General features: G+C 45.0%; 1 long non-coding RNA gene across 1 annotated transcript; it reads right to left on the bottom strand.

Moving 5' to 3' along the window:
• Window positions 1-1,283: 1,283 nt before the first annotated feature.
• On the bottom strand, window positions 1,284-18,205 carry LOC117515061. The gene is made up of 3 exons (XR_004562022.1): window positions 18,030-18,205; window positions 8,002-8,008; window positions 1,284-1,293 (listed from the first exon to the last, which is right to left on the bottom strand). It is a non-coding gene; the product is annotated as an uncharacterized LOC117515061 (long non-coding RNA).
• Window positions 18,206-18,985: the final 780 nt, after the last annotated feature.

The raw sequence follows: 18,985 nt of genomic DNA, 5'->3' as shown, positions 1-18,985 counted from the left end.
ATTAGCCCTTATTCCTGAATATATTTAAAGTTTTGAACGTAAATAGAGTTGTGGCAGGACTGTGTTAACACACAGGACATACAGTCTGATATTAAGCTGGAATATAACATGAAAAATATCCATCGTCCTCCAGCTTTTGACCACGTGTGCACATACGAGGTCTCTTAGATAATAAACCGACCCTTTTATTTTTTTTTTTTAACTATATGAATTTGAATGACATGCGATTGCACCAATCATGCTTGAACCCTCGTGCGCATGCGTGAGTTTTTTCACACGTGTCGGTGACGTCATTTCCCTGTGGGCAGGCCTTGAGTGAGATGTGGTCCCGCCCTCTCGGCTGAATTCCTTTGTTTCACACGCTGCTCGAGACGGCGCGCGTTGCTTTATCAAAATTTTTTCTGGACCTGTGAGGAATATCCGAGTGGACACTATTAGAGAAATTAAGCTGGTTTTCTGTGAAAAGTTTAACGGCTGATGAGAGATTATGGGGTGTTTCTGTCGGTGTAAGGACTTCCCACGGAGCGGGACGTCCTGCAGCACTTCCAGGCGCTGTCGTCGGCCTGTTTCGAGCTGATAACATCCTAATTTAAGGCTTAATTCACCCAGGACATCGTGAGAGAACAGAGAAGATTCACAAGAGGCCGGCATGAGGAATTTATGCGGACATTCCACTGTTTAAGGACATTTTTTTAATGAAAGACGTACGCGCAAATTCGCCGAGTCGTTTCCGTGACGACTCGGCAAATCTGTGTGCGCCGCGACAGGAAAAACACCTCCGTGTTGAAAACCATTTGTAGAATTCAGGCGGCTTTTAATGGCTTTCAACAAGTGAGTAACTGAGAAATTGTTTAACAGCTTGGGCATATTCCAACTTGCCCGTTAAGATTTCCAACGGAGGTGTTTTTCCTGCCGCGACCCCCCGCGGTCGGGTCCAGCCCGACATGCGACTCTGCCCGCACGTTCTTTCATTACAAAATGACCGTTAACAATGGAATGTCCGAATAAACTCCTCATGCCGACTTCTTCTGAAAGTTCTCTGTTCTCTGACGACTTACTGCGTCAACAGAGCCTGAAATGTGGAAGTTTTCAACTTGAAACGGCGAGACGCTGCCGCCTCGAAGCGCAGATCGCCGTCAGGCGCCGTGGACCGTCCTTAAAGCGACACTACCAGACCAAAATCTCTCATCAGCCGTTAAAATTTTTACCGAAAACCAGCTGAATTTATTGAATGGTGTCCACTCAGTTGTGCCTTACAGTTTTGAAAAAAATTTTATCAAACAAAGCAACAGTCTCTGAGCCATTCCTAAACAATGAAAAAAATCGACGAGCGGGTGGACGACTCCTCACTCAAAGACTGCCCACAGGCGAATGACGTAACCGACAGGCGTGAAAAAACTCTCGCATGCCCACGAGGGTTCAAGCATGTCTGATGTAATCACACGTGATTCAAATCCATATGGTTTTTGAAAAAATAATAAGGTTGGATACTTTTCTAATAGACCTCGTATTTCATCGTGTTTCCTTTGTTGCGGTCATGTGACTGTGTCGTGTGTTTACATGTCCAGTCATTTGGATAACCGCTCCTGGCTGTCTTGCTTTCAGTTGCACTCAGGACAAACTGTTAGTTCTCTGTCTCGGGGAGGTGATGGTCTAGTGGCTAAGGTGTTGGGCTTGAGTCCAGAAGATCATGGGTTCAAATCCCCACCTGACTTGAAAATCACTAAGGGCCCTTGGGCAAGGCCTTTAATCCCCTGTTGCTCCCGGTGTGTAGTGAGCACCTTGTATGGCAGCACCCTGACATCAGGATGAATGTGAGGCATAACTGTTAAGCGCTTTGAGCATCTGATTCAGATGGAAAAGCGCTATATAAATGCAGTCCATTTACCATTTCTCTCTGTCTTGACATCCTGCTCACAAATATCAAAATGAACTGCACGCTGGCGGAAGAAACACACATCATCACAACGGCAGGTCAATGGCAGTAAGAGGGTCATGGGAACACATCGTTTACACTTGTGACATCACATCCTGCTGACATTTAGCACAGCCAAGTGTGACATAGGTAGCATAAATAAACTAAGCAAGCATTTCCTTCATGAATATTTCTTCCATCAGACATCTTGCTGGCGTCAAGGATCACATTCTGCTGCAGACTGTTACACACAGGATTTAGCCAGTGACACCATTTTTTTTGTGTGTGTGTGTAATTGTGTTTCTGTAGAGAAGAACACAGTGGTGAGAGTAGTTGGCACAATTGGCTCTCAAATAATCGATAGTAGGTTCAAGGCCACCTTACTCCATTCTCTCTATTTACAGTGCATCCAGAAAGTATTCACAACACTTTTTCCACATTTTGTTATGTTACAGCCTCATTTCGAAAAGGAGTGAATTTGTTTTGTTTTGTCCCCCCCAATCAAAAAAAAAAATCTACTCACAACACCCCATAATGACCACATGAAAAAAGTTTTTTGTTTTTGTTTTGTTTTTGTTGTTGTTGTTTTTTTTTTGGGGGGGGGGGGGGATTTTTGCAAATTTATTTAAAAAAATTAAGAAATCACATATATAAGTATTCACATCCTTCACTCAATACTTGATGCACCTTTGGCAGCAATTACAGCCTCAAGTCTTCTCAAAGCTTGGTGCACCTATCTTTGGACAGTTTTGTCCATTCCTCTTTGCAGCACCTCTCAAGCTCCATCAGGTTGGATGAGGATCGCCGGTGCACAGCCATTTTCAGATCTCTCTAGAGATGTTCAATCAGATTCAGGTCTGGGCTCTGGCTGGACCATTCAAGGACATTCACAGAGTTGTCCTGAAGCCAATCCTTTGATATCTTGGCTGTGTGTTTAGGGTCATTGTCCTGCTGAAAGATGAACTGGAGCAGGTTCTCATCCAGCATGTCTCTGTACATTGCTGTATTCATCTTTCCCTCAATCCTGACTAGTCTCTCAGTTCGTGCTGCTGAAAAACATCCCCACAGCATGATGCTGCCACCACCATGCTTCACTGTAGGGATGGTGCCTGGTTTTCTCCAAACATGATGCCTGGCATTCACACCACAGAGTTCAAGCTTTGTCTCATCAAACTAGAGAACTTTGTTTCTTATGGTCTGAGAGCCCCTCAGGTGCCTTTTGGCAAACTCCAGGCAGGCTGCCATGTGCTTTTTACGAAGGAGTGGCTTCCGTCTGCCCACTCTAACATACAGGCCTGATTGGTGGATTCCTACAGAGATGGTTGTCCTTTGAAAGGTTCTCATCTCTTCCCAGAGGAATGCTGGAGCTCTGACAGAGTGACCATCAGGTTCTTGGTCACCTCCCTGACTAAGGCCCTTCTCCTCCAATCACTCAGTTTAAACAGGCAGCCAGCTCTAGGAAGAGTCCTGGTGGAACTGAGGTTCTTCCATTTACAGATGATTGAGGCCAGTGTACTCATTGAGACCTTCAAAGCAGCAGAAATGTTTCTGTACCCTTCCCCAGATTTGTGCCTCGAGACAGTCCTGTCTCAGAGGTCTACAGACAATTCCTTTGACTTCATGCTTGGTACATGCTCTGACCTGCACTGTCAACTGTGGGACCTTATATGTAGACAGGTGTGTGTCTTTCCAAATCATGTGTTGGGAAAGTGTAGTGACACGGACCCACAACAGGGGGCGTAAATGAACGGACAATGAAAGAGTCGAATATGAACACTTTACTGTTGTGAATGAGCACAACCACAATACAGAGGAATACAGAATTTTGCAAACAGTCAATCCACAAAGGTGACGTGTGGGCAGGCTCGAGGATAGAAGACGTCTGTCCTGAGAAGAACCGGAACCACACGATTTCCTCCGCCACCGAACCCGGAGAATACTGGAGCCGCCAAGTCCCGAGTCCCCAGGTGGCCACCGTCTCCGAATGTCGGATCTGGTACTGCTGGCGAGGAGCAGAAACAATAAGATGTGGGTGTGTGTACACCCAGTAACAACAATGGTGGAGATTCCACCTCCACCTCTCACACACACTCGTGCAGCTCCTGTCTCAAACACTTATCTGGCTGGGGTGTGAAGCGAAGCCGTCGCTGATTACGCCAATCTCCCAGATAAGGCACTCCGCAGGAAAACAGCTGTAAAACGAGTTCAGTCTAAGACACAGTTAGTTTAAAGGCTGAGAATATTACCTTCACAGGTCGATGATATCCCGGCAACGAGGTGGAGATGACGTCCGGGTTTTATGGAGTAGTATGATGAAGTGTAGATGGGTGACAGCTGTCATGAGATAATGAGTGACAGCTGTCACCCCCGGCTGTGTCCGTGGCGGCAGCGCCCTCTCGTGCCTGAAGCCCGCACTTCAGGCAGGGCGCCCTCTGGTGGTGGGCCAGCAGTACCTCCTCTTCTGGCGGCCCACACAACAGGACCCCCCCACTCAAGGGGCGCCTCCTGGCGCCCGACCAGGTTTATCCAGGTGACGGCGGTAGAAATCGGCCAGGAGGGCCGGGTCCAGGATGAAGCTCCTCTTTACCCAGGAGCGTTCTTCGGGTCCATACCCCTCCCAATCCACCAAATACTGGAACCCCCGGCCCAATCAACGGACGTCCAGGAGCTGGCGCACTATCCAAGCCGGCTCCCCGTCAATGATCCGGGCAGGAGGCGGCGCTGGACCGGGAGCACAGAGGGGTGAGGTGTGGTGTGGTTTCAGTCTGGACACATGGAAAACAGGATGGATCCACAGTGAAGCTGGGAGTTGGAGCTTCACTGCGGCAGGGCTGAGGATCTTGAGGATTTTAAATGGTCCGATGTACCTGTCCTTCAACTTAGGGGAGTCCACTTGGAGGGGATGTCCTTCGTTGATAACCACACCTCCTGCCCGGGCTGGTATGCAGGGGCCAGGGACCGCCGGCGGTCTGCATGGGTCTTAGCCCTCGTCCGGGCCTTCAAAAAGGCAGAACGGGCAGTGCGCCACACCCGATGGCACCTCCACAGGTGGGCCTGGACCGAGGGCACACCGACCTCTCCCTCCACTACGGGAAACAATGGGGGCTGGTACCCTAGACACACCTCAAATGGGGAGAGGCCGGTGGCAGAAGACACCTGGATGTTATGTGCATACTTGATCCAGGCCAGATGGTTACTCCAGGCCGTCGGGTGCACGGATGTCACACAGCGGAGGGTCTGTTCCAACTCTTGGTTGGCCCGTTCTGCCTGTCCGTTCGTCTGTGGGTGGTACCCGGACAAGAGGCTCACGGTGGCCCCCAGTTCTCTGCAGAAACTCCTCCAGACTTGAGAGGAAAACTGGGGACCACGATCCGAGACTACGTCAGTTGGTATCCCATGCAGACGGACGAAGTGGTGGACCAGGAGGTCTGCTGTCTCCTGGGCCGTTGGGAGCTTCGGGAGGGCCACGAAGTGGGCCGCCTTGGAGAATCGGTCCACTATCGTGAGGATGGTGGTGTTGCCCTGGGACGGCGGGAGGCCCGTGACGAAATCCAGGCCGATATGGGACCAGGGGCGATGAGGCACAGGAAGCAGCTGGAGAAGTCCTTGGGACCTTTTGTGGTCTGCCTTGCCCCTGGCACAGGTGGTGCAGGCCTGAATATACTCCCGGACGTCGGCCTCCATAGACGCCCACCAGAAGCGCTGCCGGACAACTGCCACGGTCCTTCGCACCCCTGGATGACAGGAGAGCTTGGAACCGTGACAGAAATCCAATACTGCAGCTCTGGCCTCTGGTGGGACGTAAAGTCGGTTCTTCGGCCCAGTTCCGGGACCGGGCTCCGTGCCAGGGCCTCCCGGACGGTCTTCTCCACATCCCAGGTGAGGGTGGCCATGATAGTGGACTTCGGAATTATGGGCTCCGGTGGATCCCACAGCTCAGTTTTGACTTCGTCTTCGTGTACCCGGGACAAGGCATCCGATCTCTGGTTCTAGGTGATCTGGAAGTCAAAATGTCCGAAGAACAGTGACCAGCGGGCTTGCCTGGGGTTCAGCCGCTTGGCGGCCTGATATACTCCAGGTTCCGATGGTCAGTGAAAACCGTGAACGGCACAGACGCTCCCTCCAACAGGTGTCTCCACTCCTCAAGAGCCTCTTTCACCACAAGGAGTTCTCGGTTGCCGACGTCATAGTTCCGTTCAGCCGGGGTCAACCTGCGAGAAAAGTAGGCACACGGATGAAGAACTTTATCGGTCTCTCCGCTCTGGGATAGCACGGCGCCTATCCCTGAGTCAGAGGTGTCCACTTCAACCACAAACTGGCGGCTAGGGTCGGGCTGCACCAGAACTGGTGCAGTCGAGAACCGTCGTTTCAACTCCTTGAACGCGGCTTCGCACCGATCTGACCAGGTGAAGGGGACTTTTGGAGAGGTCAGGGCTGTCAGGGGGCTAACTATCTGACTGTAGCCCTTAATGAACCTCCTGTAGAAATTTGCAAAGCCGAGGAACTGTTGCAGCTTCCTACGGCTTGTTGGTTGGGGCCAATCTCTCACCGCCGCAACCTTGGCTAGATCATGGGCGACGGAGTTAGAGGAGATGATAAACCCCAGGAAGGACAAAGAAGTGCGGTGGAACTCGTACTTCTCGCCCTTCACAAACAGCCGGTTCTCCAACAGCCGCTGCAGGACCTGACGTACATGCTGGACATGAGTCTCGGGGTCCGGAGAAAAGATGAGTATATCGTCCAGATATACGAAGATGAATCGGTGCAGGAAGTCCCGCAAGACGTCATTAACCAAAGCTTGGAATGTCGCGGGGGCGTTAGTGAGGCCGAACGGCATGACCAGGTACTCAAACTAATGGGGTGTTAAATGCCGTCTTCCACTCGTCTCCCTTCCGGACCCGAACCAGGTGATACACATTCCTAAGATCCAACTTTGTAAAGATTTTGGCTCCATGCAGGGGGGTGAACACGGAATCTAACAAGGGCAACGGGTATCGATTGCGAACCGTAATCTCATTCAGCCCCCTGTAATCAATGCATGGACGGAGTCCGCCATCTTTCTTGCCCACAAAAAAGAAACCTGCACCCATCGGGGAGGTGGAATTCTGGATCAGCCCGGCAGCTAATGAGTCCCGGATGTAGGTCTCCATTGATTCGCGCTCAGGTCGTGAGAGGTTGTACAGCCTGCTGGACAGGAACTCCACGCCTGGAATCAAATCAATGGCACAATCGTACGGACGGTGCGGGGGAAGGGTGAGTGCCAGATCCTTGCTGAAGACATCAGCAAGATCGTGGTACTCAACCAGCACCGCCATCAGATTGGGAGGGACTTTGACCTCCTCTTTAGCCTGAAAACCGGGAGGAACCGAGGAACCTAAACACATCCGATGGCAGGTTTCGTTCCATTGAACCACCACCCCAGACGGCCAATCAATCCGGGGATTATGTTTCAACATCCACGGGAAGCCCAAAATCACTCGGGAGGTAGAAGGAGTCACAAAAAACTCGATCTCCTCCCGATGATTTCCAGACACCACCAGAGTTACAGGTTGTGTCTTGTGTGTGATTAAAGGGAGAAGGGTGCCATCTAGTGCCCACACCTGCAATGGCAAAGGGAGCGCCACCAGAGGGAGCCCTACCTCCCTAGCCCATCTGCTGTCTAGCAGATTCCCTTCTGACCCCGTGTCCACCAGTGCTGGGGCTTGAAGGGTTAAATCCCCGCTCAGGATTGTAACTGGGAGTCGTGTGGAAATATGTGTGTGTCCCACGTGAATGTCTTGGCCCACCCTAAGCCCAGTTTCTAGGGGCGGGCGTTGGTGTTTAACCGATTGGGGCAGTCTCTTAACTGATGCTCACTCGAGCCGCAGACAAAGCACTCCCCGCGGGCCAGCCTCCTCTGTCTGTTAGGTGGTCTAAATGTGGCCCTGCTCGTGTCCATAGCTTCGTCAGCAGGGGGAGCTGTAGCCACACGGAGCGTTGAGGCTGTGGAGTGTGGGGAGGGCGGAACCTTTTCTGACCCAGAAGGGAGAGGGACGGCGCGTGCCCGGCCACGTGCTTCGTCTCGCTCCCGACGGCGTTCCTCCAACCGATTGTCTAACCGTATAACGAGATCAAAAAGCCCATCTAAATCCCGCAGTTCTTCTTTAGCTACCAGGTGCTCCTTCAGGACCGACGACAGTCCGTTTATGAAGGCGGCGCGGAGCGCAACGTTATTCCAGCCGGACCTCGCAGCCGCGATGCGGAAGTTGACTGCATATTCGGCTGCGCTCCGGCGCCCCTGTCTCATTGACAGCAGCACTGTTGAAGCAGTCTCTCCTCTGTTAGGGTGGTCAAAAACCGTTTTGAACTCCCTCACAAACCCAGTATAAGTGGTAAGGAGCTGTGAATTTTGCTCCCAAAGTGCCGTAGCCCAAGCGCGTGCCTCACCACGAAGCAAGTTAATTACATAAGCCACCTTACTGGCGTCAGACGCGTACATTACGGGACGTTGTGCAAAGACGAGCGAACACTGCATAAGAAAGTCCGCGCACGTCTCCACACAACCTCCGTACGGCTCTGGGGGACTTATGTATGCTTCAGGGGATGGTGGGGGGGGGGGGGGGGGGTCGTTGAACGACCAGTGGAACGTCTATATTCTGCACTGGGTCGGCAGGAGGAGGAGCTGCAGCAGCGCCCTGAGCACGCATTTCCACCTGTGCGGTGACAGCCTCCATCCTGCGATTAAGGATGACGTTTTGCTCGGTCATCAGATCCAACCGAGCGGTAAAGGCGGTGAGAATTTGCTGCAACTCACCAATCACGCCTCCTGCAGACGCCTGTGCACCCTGCTCTTCCATTGGCTGTTCAACAGATGGGTGACGCCCCTCGGGATCCATGACGCTGGCCGAGATATCCTGTTGGGAAGGTGTAGTGACACGGACCCACAACAGGGGGCGTAAATGAACGGACAGTGAAAGAGTAGAATATGAACACTTTACTGTTGTGAATGAGCACAACCACAATACAGAGGAATACAGAATTTTGCAAACAGTCAATCCACAAAGGTGACGTGTGGGCAGGCTTGAGGATAGAAGACGTCTGTCCTGAGAAGAACCGGAACCACACGATTTCCTCCGCCACCGAACCCAGAGAATACTGGAGCCGCAAAGTCCAGAGTCCCCAGGTGGCCACCGTCTCCGAATGTCGGATCTGGTACTGCTGGCGAGGAGCAGAAACAATAAGATGTGGGTGTGTGTACACCCAGTAACAACAATGGTGGAGATTCCACCTCCACCTCTCACACACACTCGTGCAGCTCCTGTCTCAAACACTTATCTGGCTGGGGTGTGAAGCGAAGCCGTCGCTGATTACGCCAATCTCCCAGATAAGGCACTCCGCAGGAAAACAGCTGTAAAACGAGTTCAGTCTAAGACACAGTTAGTTTAAAGGCTGAGAATATTACCTTCACAGGTCGTTGATATCTCGGCAACGAGGTGGAGATGACGTCCGGGTTTTATGGAGTAGTATGATGAAGTATAGATGGGTGACAGCTGTCATGAGATAATGAGTGACAGCTGTCACCCCCGGCTGTGTCCGTGGCGGCAGCGCCCTCTCGTGCCTGAAGCCCGCACTTCAGGCAGGGCACCCTCTGGTGGTGGGCCAGCAGTACCTCCTCTTCTGGCAGCCCACACAACATCATGTCCAATCAACTGAATTTACCCCAGGTGGACTCCAACTAAGCTGCAGAAACATCTCAAGGATAATCAGTGGAAACAGGATCGCCTTGAGCTCAATTTTGAGCTTCATGGCAAAGACAGTGTATAATTATGTACATGTGATTTCTTAGTTTGTTTTTATGTTTAATAAATGTGAAAAAAATAACGGACATGTCTAAAAATAAGAGTCCATGGACATTTTTAAGTCAAGACTGAAAACCTATTTTTATTCTCTTTCTTATGAATTGTTTTTTTTATGTTTTTTCTTTTACTTTTGTTTTTAATCATGTATTTGATTTTTTTGATTTTTATAAATTTTAATTATTTATTTAAATTTTATGTTGAATTGTTTCATGTAAGGCACCTTGAGACGGCTTTGCTGTGATTTGGCGCATTATAAGCTAATTAAATTGAAATTGGGTTAAAAAACTTATTTCATATTGTCATTATGGGGTATTGTGTGTAGAATTTTGAGGGAAAAAATTTCATCCATTTTAGAATAAGGCTGTAACATAGCAAAATGTAGAAAAAGTGAAGCGCTGTGAATACTTTTTGGATGCACAGGCCAGTGTTTGTATATTACCTTTATTTGCATATTACGTTGATATTTTTCTGTATTACTTTTGTATATACTTTTATCTTTGTTTCTTTCTTAACTTATCAGGAAAGTTGCAGCCAAATTTCATTGTGCTCCACTGCACATGAGCAATAAAGGAATTCAAATTCAAGCATGATTGCTCCTGAATCATCGACTGGATTTATTATCTGGTATCATTCTGCAAAAATGGCAAGTGTTTTTCAGTCACTTCTGTCAGCCGTGCTGATGTGTTAGCGGGAGAGGGGGCGAGCGAGCAGCAGTCTGACGACACAAGGGTAATGCACCTGAGTGAAATGGGGATTGCAAGACTGCAGACTGGCGCTTGAAGGCTATAAAGTCCAGTCACTGTCCAGGTTTTAAAGTGTGACAGATCCTCCACAGCAGTCCACAATCAACAGCACTGCTCCCGGTCTGTGTCAAACCGGCTGGTTTTAGCCTGGTAGGAAGAACATCACTTGTCCGCGCGAGATTTAAAACCAGCACAAGTGCACTGCCAGAGACCACAGACCCCCACCCTGCTTTACACAATCATCAGTGATATTACTTTTGATATCATTAACATCAGATCATTGTACATCAAATGATCTAAGTGCGCGTGTATGACCTAAATATGGCGTCCGCTCTTGTGACGTATCAGCTTCTTCTGGCTTTCAAGACTTTTCATGCAGTAGTGCTGAGTTCGCGCTTTGAGGAATGTGTTTACCGTTTGACAATTGGGAACCTCTGTCACAGTATTCCTGTGACGAGTAGAAGTTCAGAAATTCCGTGAAAACTTTAATTGGAGAATTGCCTCACGAAACATTCGCTTGTAAAGGTGAGTAAGAGCGGTTTTCAAATAATATAGAACATTTCATTCATGTGATTATATACTTTGCTGTGAAGTTTGGTGGTGATCAAAGCGTTCAAATGCATATTTTTACGATACGCAGCCCAATGTCAAGCCGGCAAGACGGCGGTCATGGCGAAAAAGCCGGATTTTCACATTGGTGATAATAATTAGGTTTGATGGAGTACTGTCTTTTTGAAATGTAAACAATGAGACACCGGTCACAGCTTTTCCCTTATGCACACAGACAAAATTAATAAGATCTTCGACCTTCAAATGCTCATACCTTTCTTCATATGTGACACAGAACAAATATTTAAGCACCATTTTGAAGGTCTGTATAGGCTCTTTCCAACCACACCATTTCTGTTACAATTCCTTTAACTTTTATTTTTTTAATCACGTACCTAAATGATCTGTAACTGTACTAACCTGTCATTCCAATAGCCATCATTTTGATGAATGGGCAGATCCTGCTCAATATACCCATATTTGAATTCTTCTTTATGATTCCATAAAGCAAATTTTCAGTTTGCTGCTTCAAATTGTGCAATTTTGCATTTATGTTTTAGTGTACACAGCGACACAAATCTAATCATGTCTGAAAGTGGCAGCAGTATGTCAGCCTCTGATCATTGTTAAGTATTTATTTTTAATATGTATATATGTCACCGACATGAAAGAGCAAAGCTCTTCAGCATGCCACCATGTCATTTAGGTCCTTCAGACGTTTTTTCAGTAAATGCTTCTGGAGAGCATTAGCATAGCTACAAATCTTCAGACAACCCCCCCCCCCCCCACTGTGCCATTTTAAGCATTTTCTTTATTCACATCTCACATGCCTGGAAAAAAGGCTCCACCATGCAATTTAGGTCCTTCAGACTTTTTTCAGTAAATGCTTCTGGAGAGCATTAGCATAGCTAAAAACTTCAGATCCCCCCCCAATACGTGCCCCTTTTTCTAATGCAGATGTAAATTCATATTCAAACCTTTCAGCTAGTTCACAGTAGGTCTGTACAATTGGCCAAATTAGCTGAACTTTCAGGTCTTCTTTTTAAGAAAAACCTCTACACTGCTTCATCAGGAAGCTGTATTTTATATTTTTAATTACATTTATACCATGTTGAAAAGATATGCTATCAGTTTGAGCTTAGGGAAGATCATTTTAGGAATTACAAAACAGCCATTTAATCACAAGTAGGAGTCTGTGGTTCAGACGATGTGTTCAGCTTCAAATAAACATTTTTCTTCTTCTACTAAGGTGGATTAGAACACAGCACTAACTACTGTACAGGAGGGACCTAGCAGTTAATATGTGTCACCAATTTTAAAATGGCTCTTTTCAAACAGACGTGCTGTGCCGTGACATGTCAATCATCTGGGTGGCACCTGGGGTGTCCAATCAGATTTCAGGGGAGTCTACACCCAGGCCAGGAAGTGTTCAACATTGGCCACTTCCTGTCTCACTGTGGGCTCAAAATTTGGCACTTCCTGTTTTAGTCTCGACTTGCCATGGAATTCCCACAAGATCTCGTTTATTGTCAAACCAGGAAGTGTTCAACATTTGACTTTTTTAATTATTTAATGAGACAAACAAAAAGTTACACAGAAACCTAAATACAACAGCAAAAACAACATAGCAAAGAACAGGTTAATTTAAAAAAGCAAATCAAAACTAGGGGGTAATTATAAAAAAAAAAAAAACTTTCCAAAGTTAAACACATTCACCATTTCCTGTTTCACTGTGGACTCAAAATTTGGCACTTCCTGTTTCAGTTTCAACTTGCCATTGAATTCCTGTGAGATCCCATGAGATCTCATATACTGTCAATGCAGGAAGTGTTCAACATTGGAAATTTCCTGTTTTGTGGGCTCAAATTTGGCACTTCCTGTTTCAGTCTCAACTTGCCATTGAATTCCTGCAAGATCCCATGAGATCTCCTGTCTTGTCAATCCAGGAACTGTTCAACATTTGGCATTTCCTGTTTCACTGTGGGCTCAAAATTTGGCACTTCCTGTTTCAGTATGAATTTGTCACTGTAATCCTGCGAGATTCCACGAGATCTCGTCTGTCAATCCAGGAAGTGTTGATCCAGGAAGTGTTCAACATTTGACATTTCCTGCTTCACCGTGGACTCAAAATTTGGCACTTCCTTTTTGGGACTCAGTGTACCATGAGCGAGCTTTATTTATTTATGATATTATTATTGCAGATTTCCTTTAAATATCATTTTGTTGGTTTATTGTTCAACCCTGTGGACCTGTTCTTCTCTCGGTATCTCTGACATTCTTGGTGGCAGGGAAGCTACAGTTGTTATCAGACTACTGTCAAGGCAAAGTCTGCTTCTTTGTTTTGTTTTGATTTGGGTCATTGCTGAAAATGAACTTTCTCAGAGGCAGGTAGAACTAACTGGGACCAGATGTTTCAGACCCTCTCTTCTCTCTTCTCACTCCCAAAACTCTGTCAGCTTAGTTTTCAAAACTAGTCGATACATCCTATACATCCTCCCTCCTCTGAATGGGTTTCTGACAGTCCAGCTGCTCAGGATTCTCTCTTACATCAGGAAAGTATGATATAAAATCACTATCGTGGTAATCCTTCAGTGGTGAGGAAGATTCTCTCTTGATCAGTTCCTGGACAGGATGATCTAGAACAGGGGTGGCCAAGTTCGGTCCTCGAGAGTCACATTCCTGACACTCTTAGTTGTCTCCCTGCTCCAACACACCTGAATCCAATGAAAGGCTCATTAGCAGACCTTTAATAAGAGACAACTAAGAGTGTCAGGAATGTGGCTCTCGAGGACCGAACTTGGCCACCCCTGATCTAGAGACACCTGTGTGTGGCTTTGTTTAATGTGGGAATGTTGTTGCGCGCCAACAAACACACAATCCTTGATAGATTCGTAGTCTGGTCAGATGGTTGAGCAATCCCAGATGATCGGGGTCTGAGGACCTGCTGCTGCCTTCATCTGCCTTCACAGCCGTTGGGTTACAAGCCATCACCTCCTCCATCTGATCCACCATTGAGGACTTCATATTCCACCAGAGCCCTGTTAGCCGTCTCGTGTTCAGGCTACTGTTGGGTCTTCATGGTTACCATATTGACCACGGGCAACAGGCAATGCCCTACTTCATCCATTACCCAGATGTCACAATGTGGTCAAGAGGTTGGATTTTGACATCCATGATATACAACAGGAAATCACGTTAACCATAAGTCCACACAGAGTAGTTTTTACTGTTTCTCTCCATTTCATCACTGATATGCACCAAACTGAGGAAAACAGCTAAATCTCTTCCACAGCCTTGATTTCTTGAAAAAAAAAAACACTGATTTGGCCATGAAGTTTAAAAATAGTAGTGTCTCTGCCTAGTAGAGTAAGACTCAACTCGTTCAATTTCGTAAAAATATCCACTAGATAAGACAGACTGTCCTTAAACAACATGGCAAGAAGAGACACAGTCCAATAAAAAGCAGCATATCTCATTTCACAGCTGGTCTTTAAGCTATTCTTACCCTACCGTAAGGATAAAATGGCCCCACTTAGCATGGCGGCCGTTGTCTCTTGTCACTGCAAAATGCCCACTGATTGAAAATGAATGGCAGGTTATTGCATTACCTCTGCTGTTTATAGCTAATGTGACTGCAGGATTTAATGTCAGTTTTCACTCTTTCTTACCCCACGCAATACCGCCAGGTCCCCCTTGGGAAACACTATCCAAGTCAATGACCAGAGTCATCTCAGATGACTGACTCCAGTCAAAGCCCCCATTAAATTTACAGATCCTGGATTGCCCAGATTATCTCTGATCTTTTAAACAAAGTAAGAAGATTGTTTGTTTTTTTAATCTGGCGTGCAAATTTGGGGAAAGACCGCATTATAAACTAAATCGCCAGTTCATCAAGACCATGCAGTGTGCCAGATGTGTGGAGAACTCCTTGGAATGGGAGTCCTTTTCAGCACCGTCAATTTTAAACTGTCACACTGTGCTTGAACATACACTATGCAAATATAAAACACCCTATCCATAATTATTGCATACACTTAACCCCTTAACGCCTGAATTTATATAGCTGTATATAAAAAAAATGTTTGTGTGTGTTTTTGCCTTTAAGTAGATGGTAAATAATGTTGAGATTATTAATTTCACTTTTGCCCAAAAAATAAATAGTAATTTTGGCATTTTGGTAATAATTTATGTTATAATGTTATAATAATAATAATAATGGTATGTTGGAAATTTGCGACAACGGGCATACTGGTCATTTGGTATGTTGCATATTTGAGTCAAATATTGTAGCATATATGCGACAATAGGCGTTAAGGGGTTAAATGTTCTTTTCAAATTCACTCATTACAGTGTGGCATGTGCAGGTGAGCGACAAACTGAAGGAAAACCAACAAAGTGTCTTCATAGGGTGTTAGACTACAGGAGGGATGGAACACCATTCTTCTAAGACACTCCCATAATGTAGTGTTTTGATGATGTAATGGAGGGCGCTAACACATCAGTGAAAAAATTCTCATAGGTGTTCAGTTACATTAAATCTGGTGACTGTAAATGCAACATATTCTCATGACATGTTTCTAATATAAAAAAAAATATATTTCTTGCATATTCCAGTGAATGTCCACATACATGTGCAACATAACGGTGGTAAATGGACAGCATTTATAAAGCGCTTTTCCATCTGCATGAGACACCCAACGCACTTTACAGTAATGCCTCACATTCACCCAGTGTGAGGGTGCTGCCATACAAGGCACTCACTACACACCGGGAGCAACTAGGGCATTAAGGACCTTGCCCAAGGGCCCTTAGTGATTTGCCGGTCAGGCTGGGATTTGAACTGAGGATCCTCTGGTCTCAAGCCCAACGCTTAATCACTAGACCATCACCTCCCCCATAGCTACAGTTTTAGTTGTCCTCCTTTGAACCTTTTTCTCTACATTATTGTCTCTAGAAAGGGAAACAAAGCCTGCACACAGTACTTGAGACATGGTCGAACATAGCTTTTGTATGAAACTAAGAACAATTCCTATCAGTATGAGAAAGATCCATTTGATCATAACTAATATACTTCTGGCCTTGGCAGCTGTTTGGCAATATGTTGGGAAAAAGACAAGTTATCAGTTATTAATACACCCACGTCTTTCTCCTCATTAACAAACCTTAAGTAACTTTCCATTCATATATTACTGATAAGTAACAACCACAAGGAAAAAACATGATTCCCACTGTATGAGCAAAGAAGCAAAATGTACAACAGAACAGTAAAGTACAACTGTAGAACAGAACATGTGGCTGGGAATTAAACGGTGGTGACGTAATCATCACCTTCCAGTCAAAAATATTTGGCTGAAAAATATGTGTGCAAATGTTTGTCCTTTACTTTTTCTTATGTTTTATAACACATTTTTTTTAAATGAATAGATACTATATAGAGACTTTGTCATTTGTACTCAGACGCAAGGTTTGGGTACATTGGAATTCTTGACCATGAATAAGCTGTTCTAGTATATAATTCACATTAATCCCTCGTGCCTTACAGATTGTCTTACTCCACTCATTTATTCAGGTTTTATCTTTGTCCCCTGTCTGTAGCTACAATCAATGGTGGCTTAACACTTAATGCAAAACTGTATGCTTCAAGAAATAGATCTGTCACGGTTTACATGTAGTTAACGATTTCATTTTTGCACCTTGAGCCTCCTTTGGAATATTAATGATGAAAACACACTGTCTAACAGCTCCTCGGCTTTGTGGTCTTAGTTTGTATGTAAGCATATAAACATGTAAACAGCATGTAAAGAACTGATTCGAACAACTGTTGCCCAGTTTTGACATTGATAAACATTAGTTACCTGGCCCAGTCCCATCTCCTGGCTAAAGATTTGATCTTCAACATAAAGGTCAAACCTTTAGCAAGTAATCACGGAAATTTTAGCAAGGAATCAAAGCAAGGAATCATGGGATAATTGGTATCAAAAATTAGCAATAAACATGGTATGATTATAGTTCAACAAAAGTGTAGCAGTTGTATGTTTCCAAATTTTGTAGACATTGTTTGATGAATAATTAAAAAAAAAAAAAATCAATGTCATACCAATCTTGTTTGTTTTTTTTTTTGTTGTTGTTGTTGTTTTTACATTTTCTTACACACTGAATTCATTACAAATGCAGTTACACAAATTTTGTGCTTTTGACATAAAATGCACAATCATTTCACAAACACATTTTTCGGAGTATAAGCCCCAATTTTTGTTTTATTGTTTAACTAGTTTGGGAAGTCCTATTACCGGTATGACCAAAAAAAAAAAAAAAAAATCACATTCGTTATTAACAATAATAATAATTATTATAATAAAAGGTAATAAAAGGTACACCACAACAACGCACAAATATCCAAAATTATAGAGCTGATAACACAGGGGAAAAAAATGTGATTTATAAAGCCGAAAATATGGTATCAGCCAGTGGTGGGCACAGCTAACAGCTAACAGAAAAGTTAGCTTAGACAGACTTTTAATCCGTTAACTGAAAAGTTAACTTTTATAACGCTAAACCGATTAAAAAAAAAAAAAAAAAAGCAGACGTTACCGCTAACCGCTAACTTTTAGTATTGACTCCATCGCGGCTTCATCTGTCGGATTTCAAGTTTAAACGCCACAGGGGCTGCTGGGGCTGCAGGATCACAAACACAAAATGAACACATGAAAAATAAATAAAACATAAAACCCCAAACACTGTCATCATCTTTATCATTAATCACTGTATTAGAAGTCACAGTTTACCTCTATACATGTATAAACCGTTAACGGAGCTGCATTCACAAACACAAAACAAATGCACGAAAAATAAATAAATAAAAATAAAATCCCAAACACGGCCAATGTCTTTATAAAAAGCAGTAAATCGCAGGATTAATAGTCACATTTTATCTTTGTATTATATTTATAAACACAGGAATGGCTCACTCATGTTGCGTTCAACGCAACTGGTAAAATCTACAAATTATCCGTCGCACTGAGCTTCCCCACTGAAGAAAACCCACCTAAGTTTAGTCTTTACATAAAAATACAGCAATAAGTGCCTTTTCACTTTAAAAAGTAAAGATATGCATGTACACGCTGTCTTTAAAGCAGACACACTAACTGTCTATTTACGCTACTGGAGCTCATCTCGACAGAACACCGGCCTGACCTTTGCAGACACACAACAGACAGGAACTAACGTATTATTTTAGGTTTACAACATTTTGACCATTAAGCTTTACTCACTTTACCAACAAAAAAAAAAAAAAAAAGAAAGAAAAAAAATGTTAGCAGACTGAAAGTTAGCGGAATTAAATTTAGTGGAAGCTAATTGGCCTGCTTTTGGTTTTCAAAGTTAGCTGAAAAAGCTAATCCGCTAATGAAAAAAGTTAGCTTTGCTAATTAGCAGTTAGCAGATTAGCGGAACTGTGCCCACCACTGTTATAAGTCCCACTTAAAGGATGTATGGCAGGTTGAATGGCCCTATATTAAGATAATGTTAGCATGCAGAGAAAGACATTTCATTTCAAATAAATCAAATACAAAGACAGGTCACCATCATGTTTATTAAATTTTAGGTCCCCTTTCTTTCAGTCAAGTATCAAATTTGTTATTAAAACCACTACATGAAAGTAACACACAGACTTTATTATCGCCTGACCTTTAGCTCGTTGTGCAGCAGTCAAGCATCACTATGAAAGCGGTTTGGGGCTCGTCCAGTCTCTTCCTCTTTCTTTCACCCCAAATCTGTCTTTGCACCTGCTGTCTGTGAGTCTGTTGGAGGAGTGATGTTTTCACATTTTCCTCAGAGAAGAGATTCAATTGCAAAACCAGAAGTGAATGCCTTTTCAGCAGAATCCAAATAAAATACGTCTTTGGTCTTCAGATAAACTGCACAGTGTGCAAAGTAAAAGC

The sequence above is a fragment of the Thalassophryne amazonica genome, chromosome 8 (assembly GCF_902500255.1).
Source record: "Thalassophryne amazonica chromosome 8, fThaAma1.1, whole genome shotgun sequence".
NCBI lineage: Eukaryota > Metazoa > Chordata > Actinopteri > Batrachoidiformes > Batrachoididae > Thalassophryne > Thalassophryne amazonica.
Note: the sequence above shows the minus strand (reverse complement) of the source record. Positions and strands in the feature narration are given on the sequence as shown.